Genomic DNA, 12,580 nt, shown 5'->3' with positions numbered 1-12,580 from the left:
CTGATTTGTGCATGTGATGTGCTTCTGCAAATGTAGATGTGTTTTTCCTGCTTTGCATTTTTGTCTCTTTTTCAGGTGCAGTATCCAGCTGGACAGGGCCCCTCCATGTTGCGCCGAGGTCGGGCAACGTTATAGCGTGGTGGTATGTAGTGTCCCACTAGGTTAAGGTGGGCACTGCACAAAAGGGGTTAATGTGTTGTTATTACCTGTAATGTTATATGTATGCATTTCCCTGTGTTAACTGGTGTCAGGCCTATTAGGGTGCATTTTAGCCTCCCAGACGTTAGAGGGAGCCAGAGAGCTCTGGTCATATATAGGTAGGCCCAGACAGGGGAAGTTAGTTCATTCCAGGGGACTAGAGGAGTTACTTCGTCCACCTGAAGCTCCTGAGGCTAGGATTAGCTCAGTAGAGACACCCCAGTTGCAGGACAGCACTTCCTGGGAGAAACCTGCAGCTTCCCAACCAAGCAAGGATAATACAAGTCAGATAAGTACCCTGATGGGCAGAGGTTCTATAAAGTACAGCAAGCGCCAATACTGGAGAGAGGATTTATATACCAAGGATTAAAGCCAGCATTTAGGCATCCGGGGATCCAGCCAGCTAGAATAGCTGAAGGGGATAGAGCAGCATTGCACTGCAAAGCATTAACCGTTGTGCCCTCCAAGTATCTTGCATGATTAATACCTGCCATTATTCAAAGTCTACCTGCTTGTGAAGTATTGTTCAAGGGACTGCATTATCATCACAACCACCTGTAACTGTATGTACAAAGTTGGACTGTGTTCACCAAGTAAAGCAACGTTTGGTTTATCCACTGAGTACTCAGTTATTCCTCCTATAAATCGGTGTGCCACCGTTACAGGCACTGGCGTCACAAATCCAACAGGGACCTTGCCCCAGGCACTAAAAATACCTGTAACATCCAGGGCACCTCATCCACCATCAGGCCTGGTCCCTATATACAGAGTGTGCCCCAGAGGAACTGTGTCTACCTCTCCTTCACTGCCGCATGCCTGCCCAGGGTTCTCCAATACAGTGAGCAACCCTCGCTTGCCTATAACCGTGACCTCGCTTCGCTATACCCTGCAGGTCTGGCGTGCTGCAAGGGGACTTTGGACCACTGAGCAACAGACCAGTTCTTTTTTTCTTTAGCCCAGGTAAGACACTTCTGACATTGTTTGTTGTTCAGGAGAGGCTTGACAAGAGGAATACGACATTTGAAGCCCATGTCCAGGATCCGTCCATGTGTGGTGGCTCTTGATGCACTAACTCCAGCCTCAGTCCACTCATTGTGAAAGTCCCCAACACTTTTCATGACATTCCTCCCCAGCCTTTTCATGACATTCCTCTCCAGGCTGCAGTCATCCCTGCTGCTTGTGCACCTTTTTCTTCCACACTTGTCCCTTCCACATAACTTTATATTAATGTGCTTTGATACAGAACTTTGGGAACATCCAACTTCTTTTGCAATTACTTTTTGAGGTGTCAATGATGGTTTTCTGCACAACTGTCAGGTCAGTCAGAGGAGGGCTGGCAGCCTTAGTCCTGGGGGGAAAATCCAGTCAAGTGGCCCATTTTTATTTTGCAGACTTTTATTTTATTTTTATAAAGGAACACATTGCATTTACTGCCCCCCAATGTGGCACGTGTAGCGCGCTGCGCCAATTCTTCTTGCCACCAGATGCCCCAATAGTGCTCCACTCCCCCATAGTGCCCCCAAATAATTCCCCATAGTGCCGCTCTCCCCTATAAGTGCCTCCCATAATGTGCCAGTAAAAAATGCCCCCTTAGTGCCACCAGATGCCATAGTGCCCCCCATAATGTGCCAACAAAAAAAGGCCCCTTTAGAGCCCCCACTTCCCCATAGTGCCCCCAAATAATGCCCCTATAGTTCCAACAGATGCCCCATAGTGCCGCTCTCCCCTATAGTGCCCCCCATAGTGTGCCAATAAAAAAAGCCCCTTTAGAGCCCCCAGATGCCCCCATAGTGCTCCTCTCCCCCATGGTGCCCCCCCATAATGTGCCAGTAAGAAATGCCCCATAGTGCCCCCCTGCCAAAATGGGCAAGAAATAAATGCCCCCAGAGAGCCACCCCCAAAAAAATGGGGCTGTAAGAAATGCCAGATGCCCCCATAGTGTGAGCTCCCCCCCCCGCAAAGAAAAAAAACAAAACACCAATACTTACCTCCATCAGCAGTGTTGCGATGCAGGCCTCTTCTGGCCTGTGTCCCTGCTGTGTGCTGCCCGCCACAGGCGGCGCGATGATAATGACATCATCGCACCGCCTGAGCCGGCCTCTGATAGGCCGCAGGCATTAGTGCCTGCAGCCAATCAGAAGAACAGGGAAGGGAGACGCCTCTCCCTCCCCTGCCGCAGCACAGGCATCTGTACCGCTGTCCTGAGGAAGGCGATACAGATGATAATGGAGATGAGCGCATCTCCTACTGCCCCCCCCACCTGAGGAATAAAAATAAATAAAAATTATTCGTTAAAGACGGCCCAGCGGCCATTTTTAACATGCTTTAGGGCGGCTTTGGGGGCAATTGCCTCCCTGCCCCCCGTCCCCAGCCCGCCCCTGGCAGTCTTTCCCATGATTGTGATTCCTACTGAACCAGACTGACAGACAATTTAAAGGCTCAGGAACCCTTTGAAGGTGTTATGGATTAATTAGCTGACTAGAGGGTGACACTTTGAGCCTAGAATATTGAACCTTTTCACAATATTCTAATTTTCTAAAATTGTGAATTTGGGGTTGTCATATGGCTGCTTTCACACTAGCAAAAACGCTTTTGTTACAATAATACAACCACATGCAACCGTCATGAACGGATCCATTTGTATTATGTCTTATATAGCCAAGACGGATCCGTCATGAACACCATTGAAAGTCAATGGGGGACAGATCAGTTTTCTATTGTGTCAGAGAAAACTGATCCGTCCCCATTGACTTACATTGTGTGCCAGGACATATCCATTTGGCTCAGTTTCGTCAAGCGGACAGCAAAACGCTGCAGGCAGCGTTTTAGTGTCCGCCTCCAGAGCGGAATGGAGACTAAACGGAGGCAAACTGATCCTTTTCCATTCAGAATGAATTAGAGCAAAACTGATCTGTTTTGGACCGCTTCTGAGAGCCCTGAACGGATCTTACAAACGGAAAGCCAAAACGCCAGTGTGAAAGTAGCCTAAGCTGTAAGCCATAATCATCCAAATTATAACAAATAAAGGCTTGACATATCTCGCTTTGCATGTAGTGAGTCTATCTCATATATTAGTTTCACCTTTTAGGTTGCATTACTGAAATAAATTAACTTTTGCACGATAATTTTTCGAGTTTCACCTGTAGACCTGATTACGTGTTATTGGAGGTCTCCTATAGCACGTCAGAAATCAGGGATGGACTGGAAACTTAAAGTGGCTCTAGAAACTAAAAGTGGCCCCATGTTGTAGGGGTGTGCAAACTGACAGAACGCAGGGCAACACAAATAGGCAGGGCCAGCAATACCATTGCGCAAAATATTATCCCAGCAGAAACATATACCACATAGCAGCAGAATATACTGCCCCAAAAGCTGTCCTTCTGGTGTGGCCATCATTATATGCCATTTTCTGTCCTCCTCGATTTAAAATATGGAGCAGGGGGCTTCGGAGGTGAGATGTGAGCCACAGCAGTTGAATTCAGAGTCCATGTGCGGTTGTTGGTTGGGTACATGAGTTTCTCACAGAGTTAATTACTGCTGAGAGCTCATTATGCACCTGGCCAGCGCCAGAGAGGAGGGCTTTGGTGGCGCCATGGGCATCGGCCCACTGGGAAATTTCCCTGTAAGGTCTATGGCCAATCTGCCCCTGTCAGAAATATACAAGTATGTAACTTATGAATGCTGTAGTTTTGCTGAAAAACTGATTTTATATATATATATGCAAAATCACCTGTGAAAAGAACCCAAGGGGCTGCCCTAACCATCAGGGCGTCGCACCCATTCTGAGTGATTCCAGCATCTCCGCTCATCCTCAAGTCCCCTCTTAGCTCTAACAATGTCATTCTGAGGCCACACTGTAATCTCACATGAGCGCTTTTACTTGTCACCTAACCACCTGCAGGGTCACCTAACCACCCGCATCCCTGTGCTGGCATCAGCCTCACAGAAAGAACTGCTTATGCACCAGCTTAAAAAAAAAATAAAGCTGGCGCATGCACAGTTCTTTCCATGAGGCCGATGCCGGCACAGGGGCGGGAGACCATGCGGGTGCTTAGGTGACAAGTAAAAGCGCTCATGTCAGATTACAGTGCGGCCTCAGAATGATGTTAGAGGAGCTAGGAGAAAACTTGAGGATGAGGGGAGATGTTGGGCTCACTCGGAATGGGTGCGGCTGGGCTCCACTGATGGTTAGGAAAGCCCCTTGGGTAATTTGCATATATATAAAATCGGTTTTCCAGCAAAACTACAGCATTCATAAGTTACAAACTGTTATATTTCTGACATGCTAAAGGAGACCTCCAATAATTTGTAATCAGGTCCATATGCATAATCTTGCTGACGGAATCCCTTTAATTATTAGAGGCTTTTTAAACCCTAGGATATTTACTCATTTCTTCATAGAATTGTTTACTTCCATGCTTGGCAGAGTAAATGGGTATGTGCAGGGCTGCACTGCCCATCTGAAAACTCTGGCAAATGCCAGATGGGCTGATGCTGGAGTGGGCAACCTAATCCTAAAAGTAGCTCCTGCCACAGATACAACTGTATCGACGTCCTTAGAATCGTGCAGCAGGGCATGGTAACCAATGGATTCCGTCCCTGCCATTCACTCTCTTAGGCCCCAAGCCACTAGACTGGAAGCCTATGAGGCAGCCCAGGTGGCTGTGAAGTGATGACATAATTGCGATCGCTTGCACTGGGATGTGGGAAACGCAGGCTGGAAGAGGCCTGTGGCCTACTTCGTGGACTGAAGCATTGAGTGAGTATAGAGCAGGAAGAGCTGAGCAGATTGATATATATTTTATGGGAAAGGATTCAGCAAAACATATTTTATTATAATGTATGTACGGTATTTTATTCTTATGTATTTTATTCATTTAAATTCCTGCTGGTTTTGCTCTTTAAAGTCAAGGAGGGGTTATACACACTGCTTATCTGGAACTATATCACAGTATACAGGCACTATTTGTTTGTTTGACACTATTGACAGGTTACTATCTGGGCTACGTACATTTGTAATCAAAGTAAGGGTACGGCTACACCGCTGCACTGCTCCTCCCAGTGGTGTATCTTGGTTTTGTGCTGCCCTAGGCGAGACTAAACTCGGGCACCCCCCTAATATAAATTTGACCCACCCCTTCCTGTCAAGGCCAAACCCCTTTCTCTCTAACCCCCACCCCTTCCTGTCAAGGCCAAACCCCTTTCTCTCTAAACCCCACCCCTTTCTATGTGCCATCCACAGATCCACCTCCCCTAAACAGTGCCATCCACGGATCCCCCTCCCCGAAACAGTGCCATCCACAGATCCCCCTCCCCGAAACAATGCCATCCACAGATCCCCCTCCCCTAAACAGTGCCATCCACAGATCCCCCTCCCCTAAACAGTGCCATCCACAGATCCCCCTTTCCTAAACAGTGCCATCCACAGATCCCCCTCCCCTAAATAGTGCCATCAACAGATCCCCCTCCCCTAAATAGTGCCATCAACAGATCTCCCCCCTAAACAGTGCCATCTACAGATCCCCCTCCCCTAAACAGTGCCATCCACAGATCCCCCTCCCCTAAATAGTGCCATCCACAGATCCCCCTCCCCTAAACAGTGCCATCCACAGATCCCCCTCCTTAAACAGTGCCATCCACAGATCTCCCCCCTAAATAGTGCCATCCACAGATCCCCCTTCCCTAAATAGTGCCATCAACAGATCCCCCTCCCCTAAATAGTGCCATCAACAGATCCCCCTCCCCTAAATAGTGCCATCAACAGATCCCCCTCCCCTAAATAGTGCCATCCACAGATCCCCCTTCCCTAAATAGTGCCATCAACAGATCCCCCTCCCCTAAATAGTGCCATCAACAGATCCCCCTCCCCTAAATAGTGCCATCAACAGATCCCCCTCCCCGACGCTCACAGGAGAACATTTATAAACGAATCATTAACTTTAATCATTGCTGATCTCTTTACTGGATATCTTACTCTGTCTTGACTCTTAGCTCTGGTAAAACAGCAGGCAGTGCGGGCGGAGCTCACTCACTGACGTCACGCACCTGCTCCTCCCACTAGGCGGCGCAGGCGCATGACGTCAGTGAGTGAGCGCCGCCCGCACTGCCTGCTGTTTTACCAGAGCTAAGAGTCAAGACAGAGTAAGATATCCAGTAAAGAGATCAGCAATGATTAAAGTTAAAGTTAATGATTAGTTTATAAATGTTCTCCTGTGAGCGGCGTGGCCCTGTACATTCTAACCCCCAGGCAAGCGTCCCTGTCACCATGGGAATGCCTGGGGGTTAGAATATACCATCGGATTTGAGTTTTTACAATCTCACTGAGATTGTGAAAACACAGATCCTATGGTATATTCTAACACCCAGGCAAGCGTCCCCGTCACCATGGGAACGCCTGGGGGTTAGAATATACCTTCGGATCTTCTGAGTATACCGGCGGCAACATATAAGACGGATGGGACAGGGGCAAACAAGGCATTTTGCCGCCCCATTGGCAAGTGCCGCCCTAGGCAAATGCCTTGTTTGCCTCGTGATATATACGCCACTGGCTCCTCCCCTAACCTCCCAAGGCTATTTCCCCTCTCTCCTGATGTCACTGTGATGTAGGGGAAGAAGCCTTTGGAGGTTAGGGGAGGAGCAGACAGTGGGGAAGGGTGGTGGGCTTGGGCATATTGAAAATGAAAACCCATCCAGCTGGGCACTTGGGAGCTGTTTTTTATAGCAATAAAAGTGCTTTTACTAGACATAGAATTAACACCCAGATGGCATAAAGGTATGGTTATAATGTTTTTACAATGTTCTGATGGCCATTGCTCATAGTTATATTAGTGAACTTTACGTTACAGGCTCCCTTTAATAGCCAAATTTACAAACTTTCAGCTGTTTGCGATAAGCCACTCTTTTAATGATGACTGCAGTCTCAGACTTAGGGCTCTTTTACATGAGCGGATGCCGTGCGGGTAATCCGCTGCATGAAAGAGTGCCAAGCCGCACTCCGGACAGCAGAGACACGGAGCATTAACATGATTGATAATGCTCCGTGCCTCTCTGTGACCTTTTTACTACAAAACCACAGTGAGATAAAGTTGTCACCGTGATTTTGTAGTAAAAAGATCACAGAGAGGCAAAGAACATTATCAGTCATGTTAATGCTCCGTGTCTCTGCTGTCCGGAGCGCGGCTTGGCTCTCTTTCACGCAGCGGATTACCCGCACGGATTTCGCTCGTGGGAAAGAGTCCTTATTCAACCCTCATAAGGGCACACATCTGCAAATGAGGTGTTGTCTCAACAGGGGCGAATTAGGATGGTTCACACGGCACATTCACACAGATTACTTCCCAACTTTTAAAAAGCTCAAGGGAGGAAAAGAGCAGGTGTGCTTAGCGTGCGATAACAAATTTATGCCCCATTTTGTACCCCCTTCACAGTAGTTATACTGCCTTCCTGACAGTAATGTCCCTTTAGTGCCCCTTCACATTAGTTAGGCCCCTTTGAGCCCCCACACAATGGTAATACTAGTAATTCATTCTGTTGTGACTTCTATCCAGTCACTGGGTGTCAAAGGATCTGAAGCCAGGTGGCATTAGCGGCCTGTTAGGAGAAGGGCTGGCAGCATGATGATGAGATTGCAGCAAGGCTACCTTTGACCTGGCGCACTCACATCAATACACATGGAAGCTGCCGGTGACTCTGTTGCAATGTCATACAATGTGTGAAGTGAGGGGCGTGACCCACAGCGTATTGGGGCCACTGTATGTGACTGCTATCAGACGCTCCTCTTATAATGCTCCAGTGCTGATATAACCTCCAGAGACATTACATCATATGTGACTGATATCAGCCGCTCCTCTTATAACGCTACAGTGCTGATATAACCTCCAGAGACATTACATCATATGTGACTGATATCAGCCGCTCCTCTTATAACGCTCCAGTGCTGATATAACCTCCAGAGACATTACATCATATGTGACTGCTATCAGCCGCTCCTCTTATAACGCTCCAGTGCTGATATAACCTCCAGAGACATTACATCATATGTAACTGATATCAGCCGCTCCTCTTATAACGCTCCAGTACTGATATAACTTCCAGAGACATTACATCATATGTGACTGATATCAGCCACTCCTCTTATAACGCTCCAGTGCTGATATAACCTCCAGAGACATTACATCATATGTGACTGATATCAGCCGCTCCTCTTATAACGCTCCAGTACTGATATAACTTCCAGAGACATTACATCATATGTGACTGATATCAGCCGCTCCTCTTATAACGCTCCAGTGCTGATATAACCTCCAGAGACATTACATCATATGTGACTGATATCAGACGCTCCTCTTATAACGCTACAGTGCTGATATAACCTCCAGAGACATTACATCATATGTGACTGCTATCAGCCGCTCCTCTTATAACTTTCCAGTGCTGATATAACCTCCAGAGACATTACATCATATGTAACTGATATCAGCCGCTCCTCTTATAACGCTCCAGTGCTGATATAACCTCCAGAGACATTACATCATATGTGACTGATATCAGCCGCTCCTCTTATAATGCTCCAGTGCTGATATAACCTCCAGAGACATTACATCATATGTGACTGATATCAGCCGCTCCTCTTATAACGCTCCAGCACTAATATAACCTCCGGAGGGCAGGGGGAGATGTCAGAAGGTGAGATGGTTGGTGGGCAAGGATCTGTGATGGGGCAGGGGAACAGGGGGACACTAGAGTTGCAGGGGGGCTCTGTGAGGTCAGGGGGGCACAGAATTACACTTGAACACAGGTGATAGGCAGCACCTTCAGGACTGACCGCCCCCTACAGTAACTTAACCCCTGCTGCTGTGTGTTGGAGGGATGTAGGGACCAGTGAGGGGACTTCATACTTCCAGCACCGCACAGGAGGCACACTAACATTACCTGAGGTGAAGGCTCAGAGTCTCTGCCAGTCAGTTCTCATCTTCTTCTGCAGCCACTGTAGGTCTGGGAGGAGTCCCCTTCTCACATGGACTATAGTATCACACTGCAGAGAGGAGGGGGAGCTGCCTTCTCTTTGGTCAGTAAACTTTAATATGGGCCGGTGGGGGCAGCTGTAAGTGGCCCCTAATTTGCCTGTTTGCAGCAGGGCCCCTGACAGCGCTCAGTTACTCCACTGATGGTGACCCTGCTGCACTGACACAAACTTTTATGATAATGTGGACCTGCAGCCTGCGCTATGTGACTTCACAGACATCGCAAGCTGCCTTCCCCACTGCACTTTCTCATTATCATGGTAAGAGCGCAGCAGGGCCGGAAGCTTGTGATGTCACATCATGCAGGCTGCAGGTCCATACTATAATTATCATACAAGTGTGTATCAGCGCAGCAGTGCCGCTGTTCTGTAATGTGTATCGGTGCTTGTCCAGGGCAGGCAATAAACGTGGGAACATTGAGGCAGGGCACCCCGGCCCACTGCATAGTAAAAGGCTATCAGGCCACCAAGAAGTTTCCCGGCGGGGTGAACGGCCAATCCGCCCCTGTGTCTCAAGCTCACATGATGCAACTAATCAAGGGCTTCATTAGTTGCATCAGGTCTGCTTGAGATAATGCACTCCAAATACCTGGACTGACCAGACGTTTGTTGACTATGACGTTTGATGGCAAGCTAAAAATATGTCCAATATGTTAAAAAAAAAAGTTGTGAGTGGACCCAGAGGTTAAAAGAAGAGATTATTGCCTTGAACAAACAAGAAAAGTATACAAAAAGATAGAAAAGGCACTGAATGTTCCTAGAGATACAGTTGAAATCAAGATTTGGCAGCACCAGGGATTGTGGTTTCAGTTTGCACAATAAGGTACACGCTAAACTCTAAAGGTCTCTATACCTGAGCTCCAAGGCATGCATATTTACTGAGCCAAAAGTATGCTTAGAACCATATAAAAAAGCCACTGAAGTTTGGGGATTTTGCTCTGTGGAGTGATAATACTGTAAAAAACTGGAACTTTTCAGTTCTATGGATCTGAGGTATGTCTGGAGGAGCCAGAATACACTGAAAAGAATACCCTGCCTATTATATGAAGCATGGTGGTGGCTCGGTGATGCTCTCGGGCTGCTTTGCTTCCTCTGGTACTGGAAAACCTGCAATGTGTAGAGGACAAGATTAATTCAATCAAGTACCAGGAAATCGTCATGCCTCAGCTGTGAAAAAGCTAAAGTTTGGATGTCATTGGGCATTCCAACAGGGCAATCATCCCAAGCACACCTTAAAGTCTATCAAAGCTTAGCTTCAGAAGAAGTGCTGGAAGATTCCATCAAAGTTTGACCAACACAGTCGCCTGAAAAGAACCCCATAGAAAATATTTGGTGGGATTTGAAGAAGGCAGTTGCAGCACGAAAACCCAAAAACATTAGTGAGCTGGAGGCCACTAGAACAGATTTGTCACAGGGTGCAATGGTTGGCTAATAACTTTAGAATTAGGCAGTTTTGATAAATGGTCCAGAAAGGGAAGGGGATGAATAACTCAATTAAAACATCACATATTACAATGATAAGTGAAATGTGGGTTCTGCATTAAGGCCCATCAAGAGAACAATAGAGCTTCCACACTGTTATCCTCATTCTACTAATGTATTATTTTAGTAACAGATAGCATCTCCCCTCACAGCAGCAATAAACTAAACAATGGGTTCCCTATCTATATAAGAGTTTTATCTCTCTGCGCTGACTTCTACAGAAAGACAATATTTTGTATGTAATGCTCAATGACATAACACCGCCAAAATGAAAAAGATAAAAAGCTAGGAAATTGTCTTCTGCAATATTTTTTTTAATTTATAATCTTTATTAGTAAATTCATAATACAATCCCTTTAATAAAAAAAAAGAAAGGAATATATAATAAATCTAGTTTATCATAACCCCTTGGTACCCCTACCCCACTCTTCTGCAATATTGAATTAAAAACAAACACCCTAATTAAAGTGTCCCTTTAAATAACAGAAGCAACTTAGGTTAAACAGGTAAACAATTAGGTACAATGGATTAGAAAGTGGTTTGCCAAGAAAGAAGCAACAGATATCTTCATATTTTATTTATTTCAGAAATTATGTTGCAAGCTTTTGATAACGGATACAAATTTTAAAGTTATGGCTCTTGGAATATCATTCCATCTGGATCCATGCTCCAAAATCCAAATCGCTCTCCTTTCCTTCTGATCCTTGCTGGCTGCCCAAACAGCAATTTGTGACCAGATTAAGGGGTTTGCTGTACTCAGGTGGTGTGCTTTGTCTCCCATCAACCCTAAAAAAAAGAAAAACTAAAACAATATATAGGTGCATCTCAATAAATTAGAATGTAATTGAAAGGTAAATGTATTTAAGTAATTTAATTAAAAAAGTGAAACATATATTACCGGTATATAGATTCATTACACACAGAGTGATCTGTTTCAATCTTTTATTTCTTTTAATGTTGAAGACTATGGCTTATAGCTAGTGAAAATCCAAAAACTAGTATCTCAGAAAATTAGAATATTATATAAGGCCAATCAAAAAAAAATATTTCTAATACAGAGATGTTGGCCTCCTGAAAAGTATAGTATATGCACTCAATGCTTGGTCAGGACTGCTTTTGCATGAATTACAGCATCAATGCGGCGTGGCATGGAGGCGATCAGCCTGTGGCACTGCTGAAGTGTTATGGAAGCCCAGGTTGCTTTGATAGTGGCCTTCAGCTACTCTGCTTTATTGGGTCTAGTGTTTTTCATCTTCCTCTTTAGAATACCCAATAGATTATCTATGGGGTTTAGGTCAGGCATGTTTGCTGGCTAATCAAGCACAGTGATACCATGGTTTTTAAACCAGGTATTGATACTTTTGACAGTGCGGGCAGGTGCCAAGTCCTGCTGGAAAATAAAATCTTCATTTCTATAAAGCTTCTCAGCAGAGGGAAGCATGAAGTGCTCTGAAATTTCCTGGTAGATGACTGTGCTGACTTTGGACTTGATCTAACACAGTTAACCAACACCAGCAGATGGCATGGCTTCCCAAACCATCCCTGACTGTGGAAACTCAACATTGGACTGCAAGCAACTTGAATTGTATTTCTCTCCACTTTTTCTCCAGACTCTGGGACCTTGATCTCCAAATGAAATGCAAAATTTGTTTTCATCTGAAAACAGGACTTTGGACCACTGAGCAACAGTCCAGTCCTTTTTCTCCTTAGCCCAGGTAAGATGCTTCAAATGTTGGCTCTAGGAGTGGCTTAACACAAGGAATGCAAAAGTTGTAGCCCATGTCCTGGATACATCTGTGTGCAGTGGCTTATGAAGCACTGACTCCAGCCGCAGTCCACTCCTTGAAATTCTTGAATTACCTTTTCTTGACAATCCTT

This window comes from Bufo bufo, chromosome 5 (assembly GCF_905171765.1).
Source record: "Bufo bufo chromosome 5, aBufBuf1.1, whole genome shotgun sequence".
NCBI classification, from domain to species: domain Eukaryota; kingdom Metazoa; phylum Chordata; class Amphibia; order Anura; family Bufonidae; genus Bufo; species Bufo bufo.
This window is presented reverse-complemented; position numbering follows the sequence as displayed.